The sequence below is a fragment of the Drosophila miranda genome (genome assembly GCF_003369915.1).
Source record: "Drosophila miranda strain MSH22 chromosome Y unlocalized genomic scaffold, D.miranda_PacBio2.1 Contig_Y1_pilon, whole genome shotgun sequence".
In the NCBI taxonomy this organism is placed as follows: domain Eukaryota; kingdom Metazoa; phylum Arthropoda; class Insecta; order Diptera; family Drosophilidae; genus Drosophila; species Drosophila miranda.
In genome coordinates this window covers 40,097,826-40,110,534 of record NW_022881603.1, presented here as the reverse complement: position 1 = coordinate 40,110,534, position 12,709 = coordinate 40,097,826, and the positions used below count along the sequence as shown (strand labels likewise).

Sequence of the window (12,709 nt, the reverse complement as noted above, 5' to 3'; positions counted from 1 at the left end):
TGAGGTGCTGTGTCTGGGATCAGCATAATAAATAGTTAAGTTACTTCTTTGTATGAATGATCTAAATTGTGCTGAAGTAAAGCTTGGTTCGTTGTCAGTCATTAAAGATGTTGCTAACGGAAAGTGTTGCAAAATTTCCATTACCTTATTTTCAATGTTTAATTTACTTTGAATTTCCTTGACCACCAAGTATTTGGAATAAGAATCTATACAAGTTATGAATGTTAGGTTTTGGGCATAGTATATGTCTAAGTGTAATTGATCTCCTTCTTTTGCTGGAATGGGAGCTTCCCCAATTGGAATTTTTATAGGGTGTCTGTGATATTTGTTTTTGTTACAGATCTCACAATTTTTTATATATTCTTTTAATTTTTTGTGCAGGTTTGGCCAATAATACAGCTTAGTTATTTGCTTGTAATTTTCGTCTAGTCCTCTATGGGCTCTGCAATGTGTTTCTTCTATAATTATAGCTTTATCTTCTGAATTTACTACATCTTGGAGGAACTTTCTTGTGAAGAGAAATTTATTTATGAAGTTTTCCTTTAGCTTATTTTGGATAAGGTATAAATCTTCTAAGTGCAGTGTATTCCTGTGGTTAAGTGAGGCTGAATAAATTCTTTTAAAATGATTAGCAGATTGTCTACCGTATCAAATTCAATAATATGTCGGGTATTTTCATAAACTCTTACTAACTCATAAACTGTGAATCTCCCTTGCGCTAATAGTAGCTGCTGTTTAAATTGGTTTAGAGGCTTGCTAGTCTCTTGAATGACGTTTTCAAAACTACTCTCTGCTGAATGCTGAGTATTTATGTCTGATTCTGATTCTGTCTGGTCGACATCACTATCTGTCATATGATTTATTTTAATCCGAGATAAAGCGTCCGCTACTACGTTAATTGAGCCTGGCTTATAAATGATTTTTGGTGTGAAACTTTCTATGAAGTAATACCAACGTTTCATTTCAACATTTGGATTTTTTTGCGACATTGCAAAGGACAAAGGTTGGTGATCTGTATGTATTTCAATTCCACTCACTCCGTATAAATAATTTCGCAAATTTTTTAATGCCCATACAATAGCTAATAATTCCTTTTTATTAGTAGCATATAACTGCTCGGTTTTACTTAAAGTTTTAGAAATAAATGTTATGGGATTCCCATCTTGCGACAAAACTGCACCTATTGCTATGTCCGATGCATCTGTGGTTAATGTGAATTTTTTATTGTAATCTGGTTGTACTAATTCAATATGTGCTATTAAACTGTCCTTTAAATTATTAAATGATCCCATTGCTGGTTCATCCAGCTGTATTAATGTTTTCTTGGATGCCCTTCGTGAAACTTTCCCATTTACTCCACTGAGATATTTTGTTAATGGTTTGGCAATTGTAGCATAATTTCGGACAAATTTTCTGTAATACCCTGTTAGTCCTAAGAAGCTACGTAGCTCTCTGATATTTTTAGGAATTGGATAGTTTTGTATTGTGGAGATTTTGTCTGGATCTGTTTTAATGATATTTTGGGAAACAATGTATCCCAGAAATTTGGTTTCCAATTGAAAGAATTTAGACTTTTCTAGGGAAATTTTCATGTTAGCGTTTTGCAATATCTGTATTATATGAATTAGATCTTTATAATGTTGTTCTATAGTTTTTGAAAATATTATTATATCGTCCATATAGACGTGACAAGTTTTCCCAACTTGTTCTCTAAGTATATCGTCCATTGCCCTTTGGAAAATTCTGGGAGCGTTCGTCAATCCCATAGGCATTCTTAGAAATTCATATTTGCCGTTATTTATGGAAAAAGATGTTTTTTCAATATCTGATTCCCTCATTAAAATCTGATAGAAACCTGACTCTAAATCAATGGCCGAGAAATACTTTGCCTTACCTAAATTGGCAAGGATTACTGAAGGATCTTGCATAGGGTATCTATCCGGTATGGTGTTTTCATTAAGTTTCTTAAAGTCTATTACTAATCTATGTTTAGGAGTTCCGTCCTCATTTACTCCCTTCTTTGGTACTACTATTACCGGTGAATTATATGGGCTTTTACTAGGTCTGATTATACCTTCATCTAACATTTTACTTATTTCGTTATTAACGAAATCGTTAACCGAATAAGCGTATGGATCCTGCTTGCCATATACCGGTCTATCATGTTCAGTTTTAATCTCTCCTTTTATATCCGTTCTGAACGGTAACTGTAAATTTATATTGGCATGGTCTTCTTGGATGATAGATACCATTTTCTCTCTGAGATTTTCTAAATTGTCCTCTTTGTAGGTTATTGTGTTATACAATTTCATTTTTTTCAATTCAGAATTTGCATAATTTTGAATGTCGGATATTTCTACGACGGCGCGTTCAGGATTTTTGCATCCCAAACTTTTAAATTGTTCAATGTCGGATAATTCAACGACGGCGTGTTCAGGATTCTTTAATCCCAAACTATTCGAACTTTTAGTGTCGGATAATTCTACGACGGCGTGCTCAGGATATTTTAATCCCAAACTATTAAAACTTTGGATGTCGGATAATTCAACGACGGCGGGTTCAGGATATTTGAATCCCAAACTATTGACGGATAATTCTTCGTCGGCGTGCTCAGGATTTTTTGATCCCAAGCTATATAAACTTCCTTCTACCTTTACTGAATCACTTTTCATTTCTTTTTCTTTTTCAAAATATTTTTTTATTATATATTCCTTCAACGGAAGGATGGTTTTTCCTTCTATAAAGGTTAATTTGTTTAAAGAAAGGACCTCGTCATATATTAGTTTCTCCTCATTGTCTTTATAACTTAAAGTCCCCTTTCCTGTATCAATAACAGCTCCGATTTTCTTTAATAGGTTAAATCCTATTAGTAAATCTGCCTCCATTCCATCTATTTCATAAAACACTTGTTTTGTGTTGAAAATAGTTATATTATGGAAATATTTAATTATTGAAAACCCATTCACTGTAGCAACTTTCTTATAAATTGATAATTCTTTTTTATTTTCGTAAAATCCCTTTTTTGTATAACAGGAAGTTGCTCCCGTATCTATCAAAACTTTTAATTCTCTGTTTATTTTTTTATCTACTCTTTTTAAGTAGGGCTTTCGGGGCTGATCTAAAAAATGGTCCTCCTCAATGTTATTTATCCGCATTGCTTTATTAGCCGGTTGTTCCGACATTTCGTTTGGCTTTCGTTTCTGCGCCTAATTTTCGTTAGACTGATTATTCGGTACTACGTTTGCCCTAAAATGCTGAGCTTGGTTATAATTGTTATTATTTCTCCTATAATAACCGTTAGTATTCTCCCGATAATTTCTATTATTATTATTTCCCCTGAATTGATTGCTGTTCTGTCGGTTCTTGATTTGTATCGATTCGTCTACATCCATTGGTTCTGGGGCCTGATTTTGTTGTCTATTACCCAAGAAATAGGGTTGTCCCCATGACATGTTATTCCTCTGAAGATCCTTTTTTTGGTCGAATGGTGAATCTGGTTGAATCTTAATGTATTGTAGTTACTATTCCCTGAATTTCTGGGGCCACTGAATTGGTAGGCAAATTGGGCCCGAATGTTATTTGATTGCAATTCTTGTACCTTTGCCAAGGCATTCGGTAAATCTGGGGGATTCAATGAAAATAGGATTTCTGCAATGCCGCCGTTTAGGCCAGTGACAAAAATACGTAAGGCATTGTCTCTAATTTTCTTATTTGATTCTTTCGTGATTTCACTGTCCTTTCCGTGAGTCATTATTGTCTTATTTATTAACAAGGTCATTTTCTTGTTAACCTCGTTATAGAAATCTATTATTGAAAGGTTCCCTTGTCGGAGAACGCTTAACTCCTGTTCTATTATGTAAATTGGTCTCTTGTCACTGTAAACAAAGTCAAGTCGTAAAAAGTATGGCATCAAAATTTAAAACTGTCCCGTGGTTGGTCAGTGCGTCATGTGCTGGTCCTGTTATTTTGTTTCTCAAAATTGTTAAGGCAATATAATATTGCTTACTTCCTTTCTTATATAACTTCACTGCAGTTTCTGCAGCTTCCCTCCATCCTACGTATTGGTTTAATCCACCATTGAAAATTGGTAGGGATTCTATTACCTTTAATGTGGTGTCATCTTTTATTGTCTCGTCTGTTGTTTCTGCCTGATAATCTGATACCTGATCGGATTTAGTTTCTATTTGTTGTTTTAAATTTACAATTTGCTCCTGTACTTGTGAAATTTGAAGTGCTTTCAATTGTTTGACCAGATCTGCAGTGAGATCGGTCCTTGTTTGTGAGTTAATCATTTTTAGTTTTTCAAAATCTAAAGTTAGTTGATCCACCTTAAATTTTTCTTATATGTTTGTTTTTATAATCTAATATAACCTAATTGATCTTATATATTTATTAATACAACTTTTGCTCACGAACTATCCGGTAGGGGTCGTCCTTCTTAGTTTGGCTGACAGATCTTCGAACGGGTCTTCCTTCTTGATTTGGCTGACAGGTCTTCGAACGGGTCTTCCTTCTTAAATTTCTTTGTTTAACTGGGTCTTCTGGGGTCTTCCTTCTTTGGTTTAGCTGATAGTTTCACTTTCTTTGTGTTTTGCTTTGGTTCGTTTTGTTTAAAAACTTTGGTTTTTTTGGTTTTTTTGTATTTTGAATTGTCTTGATTAGCTTTTGTATTTATTTGTATTTTGTATTGTATTTGTATTTGTATTTGTATTGTATATTGTATTTATTTTTGCACACCCTAAGCTCCGGTTTGTTTCCTTTTTATCTCACTTTTTCTTATCTTATATCTCACAGTCACTCCGCGTTTTTATATCTGAAGGATTTATTCCATTAATTAATTGTCCTTCGGGTTTCGGCACGACGCAACACTTTTATTATTCGGTGCTTTTTATACAACGTCGCCCCACGTTGGGCGCCAATTAAATAACTGCGGTAGCGGATTGTGTTTTTAAAAAGTTTTTATTTTACTTCTAACTTCACTGATATAGATTTAAGTAGAGGGTCACAAAGGATTCCGGACAAAGGGTTTGCGCGATCTTAATTTTTAGCTCGACTTTGCGGTGTCGCTTCTGGATCAAGACTGACTTGAACTTTCTGATCTTTGCATCGTTGATCCCTTTCGGAAATAGTTTTTCTATAAACATTTCAATTGATTTCGCTATCCCGAGTATTGGATTTCGTCATCCAAAGAGAGAACTGTAAAATGCCTAAAGTGCAGGATCTGCAGAAAGCCGGGAGTGAGATTGTTTATGAGAAGCCGGGTGTGGGCAAACATTGGTTTTCCATTTAGGCGAGTGTCAAAGATTGGGATTGCGGCGGGGGCCCTTGGGATTTTAAATGTTAGAAATCAATTAGGCGGAGGCCCAAGATTGCAATTGTTTTCGTTTTGGAAAGCCAAAGATTGTTTACAACTCGTATAAGAGCTCAATAGAATTGGGTACGTTAACTTACACGTCACGCTGCGAGCTGTGGGGTATGGGGCAGATGGTGGCACTGCGAGAACACTGTTGACACAGTTGGCGCATACTTTACGCTGGGGAACAAAAGGACGAATGCGAATTCCTTTCAATCTGGTGTGTGCGGCCTCCCTTCCTGCTATCGGGAAACGGACTTTAAAATCAAAAATGGTCGAGTCCACAGAGCAGAGGAAACACGCAGACATTTAAGATATACTTCTGTATGTATGTATGTATGTACACATATGTATATGTATACACACCCCTGCATACGATTGACCGTGGCGTTGCGGAGGAGTTTCCGTCTACTTTAAGACACAATTGAGACGCACTCCATTTTATTTTCACACCGATGCGGGTATCTTTAGCTCAGACACCAAACATGCAGCAGCGGCGGCAGCAGCAACAACGGCAACAACAGTAATAACCCTCAACACAATCAAATGGGCGGGGCCTCCGTGAATAGCTGAATGGCGCACAGCGGTTGTCCCGCTCGCGCACACGCCAATCTCGCATGCTACGAGCGAGAGAGCACTCTCTCCAAAAGCCATTTTGTTTTCGACCTTCTCTTCCGGAGCAGCAGCTGGCAACCCTGCTACAGCGCGCGCTCCTCAAGCCAGTTTGTTTTGTATCTTCCGATTGAGCGGCAGCGGAGCTCGTGCCTCGTGATTCCTCCGTTTCCACCGATTCCTCGGATTCTCCGATTCTCAGCTGCTGCCCGCGTCCGCCGTTTCGTTGCCCCGACGTTTATTCCGACGTGAAAATTAACAAGAAATAAACCCGAAACGGAATCCCAGTGAGCACTTGCGGCAAGTGCAGTTCATTTTTCAGTGCAATTAAAATAGAGATTTCTCCGGATCCGTCAAGCTCAACGGATGCGGCTCGTACTTCCAAAGTCAAGCGTCAAACTAATGTATTGCCACTAGTGCCAGTGTTCCCGCTGCCGTCGCCGTCGCCTTCATTGTCGTCGCCTGCGCCAAGAATTTATGGAATTTGGCATTTTGTGAATTTAGCGAAAATATTTTCATTGAGTGCCCCCAGAAAATGTTTTGTGTGTTATGTCGTCTCTCGGCTAGAAATAAAATTCACAAAAAGTATCGCGAAAATTTCAAATATTCACGTGCAAATTCCCAGCGCTTATAATTTTAATTACTATTCAAATTAACGGCAACAACAAAACGGAAAACGACCACATAAAAGCATCAGTTTTAATCTACCCCACAATATAAAAGACAGCCATGTCAGATTTGTGAAATTGTTGAATTTTTTACATATTCCAAAAGTGCACAACACATGATATACAATAAAACAAATACAGTAAATCTTGCGGTATAAAAAACCTCGAAAATCTTTGTGGATTATACGACTTTCAATTGGTAAGTCTGTCAGTAATTCTCTACGAGGGTAGGGGGTATCTGTTGCTAGTTTAATTGGAAACCAATTGAATATTTATAATTTGATTCCATTCCAATCGGAATCACGTAACTGAATCACTATACTATATAATAAATTTCGTGTTTTGTACTCTGATTCAAATCCCGTCGGCCGGATTTAACTGCCTCTTCACACATATCCCTCTTTAATTGTGTGGAACGAATGATGGCTAAACATATGGTTTTAAGTATATATAATAAATTATCAGCCGACGGGAAAGGTCTTTGTAGCGACTCAAGAAACATTAGAGCAAAAATTATGAAGAGCACACTTTTATGGCTACTCCTAAATACTGCTTTTAATAGAATAGGAATTGTACTGTTAAGGATAAGGAAATTACACCTTTATATTAGACTTAGTAGATAAAATCCACTTCAGGGTTTGAGTAGTGAGTCAGACTCCTGAACACATTCATGGATTCCCGTCGTATCCTTTTTGAACAACAGAGAAAAGCCTTTATTGTGTTTTGTAGTAAAAAGCTGTTTCTTAAGAAGTTGTCTTGAACACTGGGCACAATATACCCTGTCAGAGGATATACTTGTGTGTTTATACTTTCAAAGCAATAATACATACATTAATAGATAAATAAAGGGCTAAAATTGTTCAATTTATAAGTTCTTGGAAACCTCCAAGAATACCTGCTACTATGGCATTTATTTTTCCAGGATTCCATAAAAGTCTTATAAAATTAATTTGAACAACAGACAAATATCTATATCTCCCCTCTTAGATCCACTCTTCAGACACACACACAAAGCACAAAAGCGAGTAGTTTCAGTGCACTGAATTTTACTATGCAATCATGCAAATCCTGAAGATGTGAAGAGGGGAGCCCTCTTAAGCCCTCTTCCTTAAAACAGCGCCCTACACTCTGCTTAAATTTCCATTGACGATTGAGCTTTCTAAAAAATGATTTAAAGTCCAGTCGTATAACATACCGTATGCTGAAAGTGTTCTTTTAAATTTGTTAGTAGACAAGAATTGAGTTAAGTTAATATAAACGTATTGCAAACTACGCTCTTAAAATATTTGCATTGTTAACATGTAACATTTCCATGTTTTTTAAGTGTCCAACTTCAGACCATGAGTGATTGGAACATAATGAGTCAAAAAGAATATTTATTTACCGTCTGGAGTTATAAGAGCTATTTCAAAGCAAGTTTTTACTGTTTCAAATGGCCGAATGTAAAATATAAGAAAACCCTTAAATTTGAATTCCATTCATCTTGTGTCCATAGGTACTTTTGTTGTTTTTATTTCGTTTGTGTATAATAACATTGTTCGGAGCAGAACCCAGCCGATTAGCTGCTTGCCAAATAGCACCTAATTCTTGGCCCTCAGCCGCTTATTTTGTTTGTTACTTATGTCTATGTCACTCATTTGTGTGTTAAAGCTCTGCGCTTGCTTGCCCTGCTAAACGCTCTCTGCCAGCTCGCTCTTCGCTATCTCCGCTTTGCGTCTGCCTACCGACGTCGTCCGAGCGAAGCTGCGCTTTGCGATCGGAGCCGCAATGTAAAGGGCAGGCAAGCCACACTTGCAATTTGGATGTCACGCATTAAAGAACATATCGTAATTTTATTTCTGCGCCGAGTTTTATTTAATTCAAAATAATTAGTCGGCCGATTGGGGAAAAAAACATTATCTTCACATAAAATTTGGTGACCCCGACGTGATCTCTGAGTTGCAGTGTCAATTAATAATCATTCGCGATCGACATTCGTTAGCCCTAGCAAATTTTCGGCGGTTAAGCACAATTCGGTGCTAAAACACACTTACATACACCTACATACACGCATTGCTGGCTATTAATTTCTCTGTCGCGACAATTCGGTCAGTGCAGTGCGGTAGGCAGAGCAGCGAACTCACTAATACACACAAGCGGAGTACAAAGCGGAATCGGACAGCTCGCACAGCCGCACAGCTAATCCCTTTATTTCGGTTCCCACGTTTATACGTATACAGGGTGTCTTTTTCGGTCGTGCTGAGTGACTCTTTTAAAACCTCAACATGGCAGCACCTGAGCCTACCAATGTCGCGAACGCAGCAATGCCGAGTGATGTAGATTTCTACAAGCCCAAGGCCGAGTCCATCGCGCGCCAACTAAAGGCCATGGATCGCTTTCTCACCAAGGAAGAGCTTGCCGAGTTAGATGAGGCAGAACTTCAAGCTCGCTTAGAGCAGATCGAGCGAATGAATGCGGATTTCGATGCCGCTCAAACGAGCCTTGAAAGGCTGGATTTCCTGCAGTTAGCCCATGATGCCCGGCTGGACTTTTCGAATGTTTATGTCAAGGTTAGGTCCAGGCTGTCGCGGGAGTTGATGGCTGCTCGCACGGTAAATGTTGCCAATTCAACGGCTCGGCATACTCTCGAGGGGAATTCGTCGTTGTTCTATAATAGTATAGGCCGTTCTCGAATGCCCGAGTTGCAGCTTCCGAGATTCGGTGGGAGCTACATGGATTGGCCAGAATTCCACGCGATGTTTTCGACAATGGTGCACAAAGACCATCGTATACCAATCATCGAAAAATTCCAATATCTTCGTGGATGTCTAGATGGTGCTGCGCTGGATACGATTCGTTCCTTGGAACTTTCTGAGGAGAATTACGACAAGGCGTTGAATTTACTAATGTTGCGATTCGATAATAAACTGTTACATTTTCAGGCACACGTCAAGGCTATTTTCGGGCTGCAAGGGGTGGAGAAGGGCTCAGCTATCGGCTTCCGCGCGCTCAGCGATAAAATCAATTCGCACTTGCGTGCACTTCAGACCTTGGCGACCCCGCAGGAGATTTCCGATGGGTTGCTGATCTTCATCATAGGCACGAAATTGGACCACAAGACCAAGGAGAAATGGGAAGAGAACTTGCCGACGTCAGGATTGCCTCGGTGGTCAAGCATGGCCTCATTCTTGGAAGCAAGATGTCGGATGCTGGAAAATTTGGGATCGGCTATGGTAACAATTCCTAGCCAGCAGGTGGGAGAAAGTAAACCTAGCACCCTAATCACCTCCATTAACGATCATAATAGCTCAACATGCAAGTAATGCAAATCCTCCGATCACTACATATCCCGATGCCAGGCATTTATAGATCTCCCTGTTTTTTCTCGATACAAGGAGGTGAAGAAGCGCCATTTATGTCTAAACTGCCTCAACAAAGGCCATTCATTGCAACGCTGCAAGTCAGGGGCATGTAGAAATTGCCAAGCCAAGCATCACACACTGCTCCACATGCAGTCGGGCGCTGACGCTGAGTTGCCGTCGCTGAGCACGGAATCGACCCAGCATGATCCTGCAAGTGCCCTAGTAGCAAGCAAATATATTAGCCCTCCCCCCTCGAGTGAAAAATCTCTGCCTAGCCAAAACGTGCTGCTAGCTACTGCAATCGTATATGTCAGGGGCCGTTTTGGATCGCTTATTCCATGTCGTGCCATTTTAGATTCCGCTTCTCAGGTTAACTTTATAACATCGAGACTCGCCAATCAGCTGCAGTTAGATCCTCACCCGTCTCACGTTAAAATCGCCGGTATTGGAGAGTCAATTCTACCATCCAGCAAGGCTGTGGACATCGTCCTGCAATCTCAAGACGAAAGCTATCGCGGTTTCCTCTCTGCAATTATCACTGCCTCAATCACAGGAATGCAGCCTAACTTCGGCCTAGACGCAAAGGATTGGCCAATGCCAAATAATCTAAAACTGGCTGATCCTAATTTCGCCAAGCTCAGCGTATCGATCTGTTGATAGGTGCTGGTTTGTTTTTCGAATTAATGTGCGTTGGACAGATTCGACTGTCAGACCAATTGCCAACATTGCAGAAGACGAAACTTGGCTGGATAGTGTCAGGAAGTATTAAAAACTCTGAGAAAGCCCGTGCGGCGCTAGCAGCCGTTGAAGATCCCTCTGTCATCTCCGCTTGCGAGACTAATTTGTGCGATATTTTAAGGCGGTTTTGGGAAGTCGATGGAGATTATTCGCCCTCATCAATTTCGGAGGAAGATGTTCATTGCGAACAGCATTTCGTCACAAACTGCATTCGCCTAGAGTCCGGAGCTTACTCCGTGCGTTTGCCAACGAAATTCAGTCTAGAGGAATTAGGAGAATCGTATCAGCAGGCGCTACGTAGATTTCTCAATATGGAGAGGAAGCTAGCAAAAAATGCACAGCTTAAGGCAAAATATATGGAGTTTCTCCAGGAGTATCGTGATTTAGGACACATGTCGCCAGCTTCGCGGCAGTCAGACCTCCCGCAGTACTTCTTGCCTCACCATTGCGTCCACAAGCAGGATAGTACAACCACCAAATTACGCGTAGTGTTCGATGGATCTGCCAAAACAGCGTCTGGAGTATCACTGAATGATGCGCTAATGGCTGGACCCACCATCCAACCTAAAATTTTGATAACTCTGCTTCGTTTCCGCTCTTTTAAAGTCGCCTTGTGTGGCGATATCTGCAAAATGTACCGATGTGTACGCGTTTCCCATCCCGATACGCACGTGCAGTGCATCCTATGGCGCAATGACCCGAAGGAGGAGATTCAGGTGTTTAAGTTGGAGACTGTTACTTACGGAACCAAACCTGCCGCTTTCTTAGCAATTCGTGCTATGCATCAATTGGCAAATGATGAAGAGTTGCGTTTTCCGCTTGGCGCTGATGTTGTTCGAAGAGATTTCTATGTCGATGATCTCATATCTGGAGGGGACAGCATGGATTCTGTCATCAAGATTCGTCAGCAGGTAAACGAGCTACTTTCGAAAGGATGTTTTTCCATACGTAAATGGTGTTCCAATGAACCCGCTGCTTTGGAAGGCGTATCGGAGGCGGATCGCGAAAAGTTCCTTACCTTTCATGACGGGACTGAAGTAACCAAGGCGCTTGGTCTAGTTTGGGATCACACCACGGACAATCTTCTGTTTAGCTTCGCTCACGTCGGAACCGCTGCAGGCCCAATATCGAAGCGTTCGGTCCTGCCTACACTAGCTAGGTTCTACGATTCTCTAGGGCTCATCTCTCCCATCATCACAAAAGCTAAAATATTTATGCAGTCGCTATGGAACGAAAGCCTAAAGTTGAATTGGGACGAAAGCCTGCCCCAGGATCTACATACGACTTGGATTGAGCTGACCTCGCAGTTGTCGATGGTTAAAAACTTAAAGTTTCCACGTTACGTGCTTCGGCAGCAAGCCAGATTAGAAATGCACGCGTTTTGTGATGCGAGCCAAGCAGCATATGGCGCCTGTGTATACATGCGTTCGGAAGCTCTTGGCATTGTGCAAAGTCATCTCTTATGCTCTAAATCCAGAGTCGCGCCCTTGAAAAGTATGACTATCCCCAAGCTTGAGCTGTCCGCTGCCCTCGTATTAGCCGAACTAGTGTCCACCATAGTTAAGGGATTATCAGCTCCATGCCAAATACATTGCTGGTCGGATTCGTCCATAGCCCTTGCCTGGATTCGAGAATCACCATTGAATTTTAATATATTTGTTTCTAATCGAGTTCAGCGGATTCAGGAGCTCACCGCTGGAATGACTTGGCATCACGTGCCCACAAAGTTGAATCCTGCCGACATCATATCACGTGGATCCACGCCCGCTGAATTAATGGATAGCAGCCTTTTGATCTCTGGACCACCATTCTTGCGTCTTGAGAGCTCAGAGTGGCCTGCAGGCTTGCAATTGCCGACCGATGTACCAGAACGTCGTCATGCAGCATTGGTTGTTTCAAACGAAAGGGATGTATCGTACGATTGCAAATTTCAAAACTCATTCGGATCCATGCAGCGCGTCTTTGCTTACATATATCGATTCTACATTCTCAAGGAC

The 12,709-nt window shown here is 40.4% G+C and overlaps 1 protein-coding gene across 1 annotated transcript in view; it reads left to right on the top strand.

Annotated features, from left to right (window-relative positions):
- The first annotated feature begins 6,074 nt into the window (after positions 1-6,074).
- The window catches only part of LOC108159412 (protein vestigial-like), a 32,297-nt gene continuing 25,662 nt past the window's right edge, over positions 6,075-12,709 (top strand). Inside the window, exon 1 of the mRNA XM_017292656.2 lies at positions 6,075-6,832. The gene's annotated coding sequence lies outside the window, so the exon portion shown is untranslated. The remainder of the gene's footprint in view (positions 6,833-12,709) is intronic.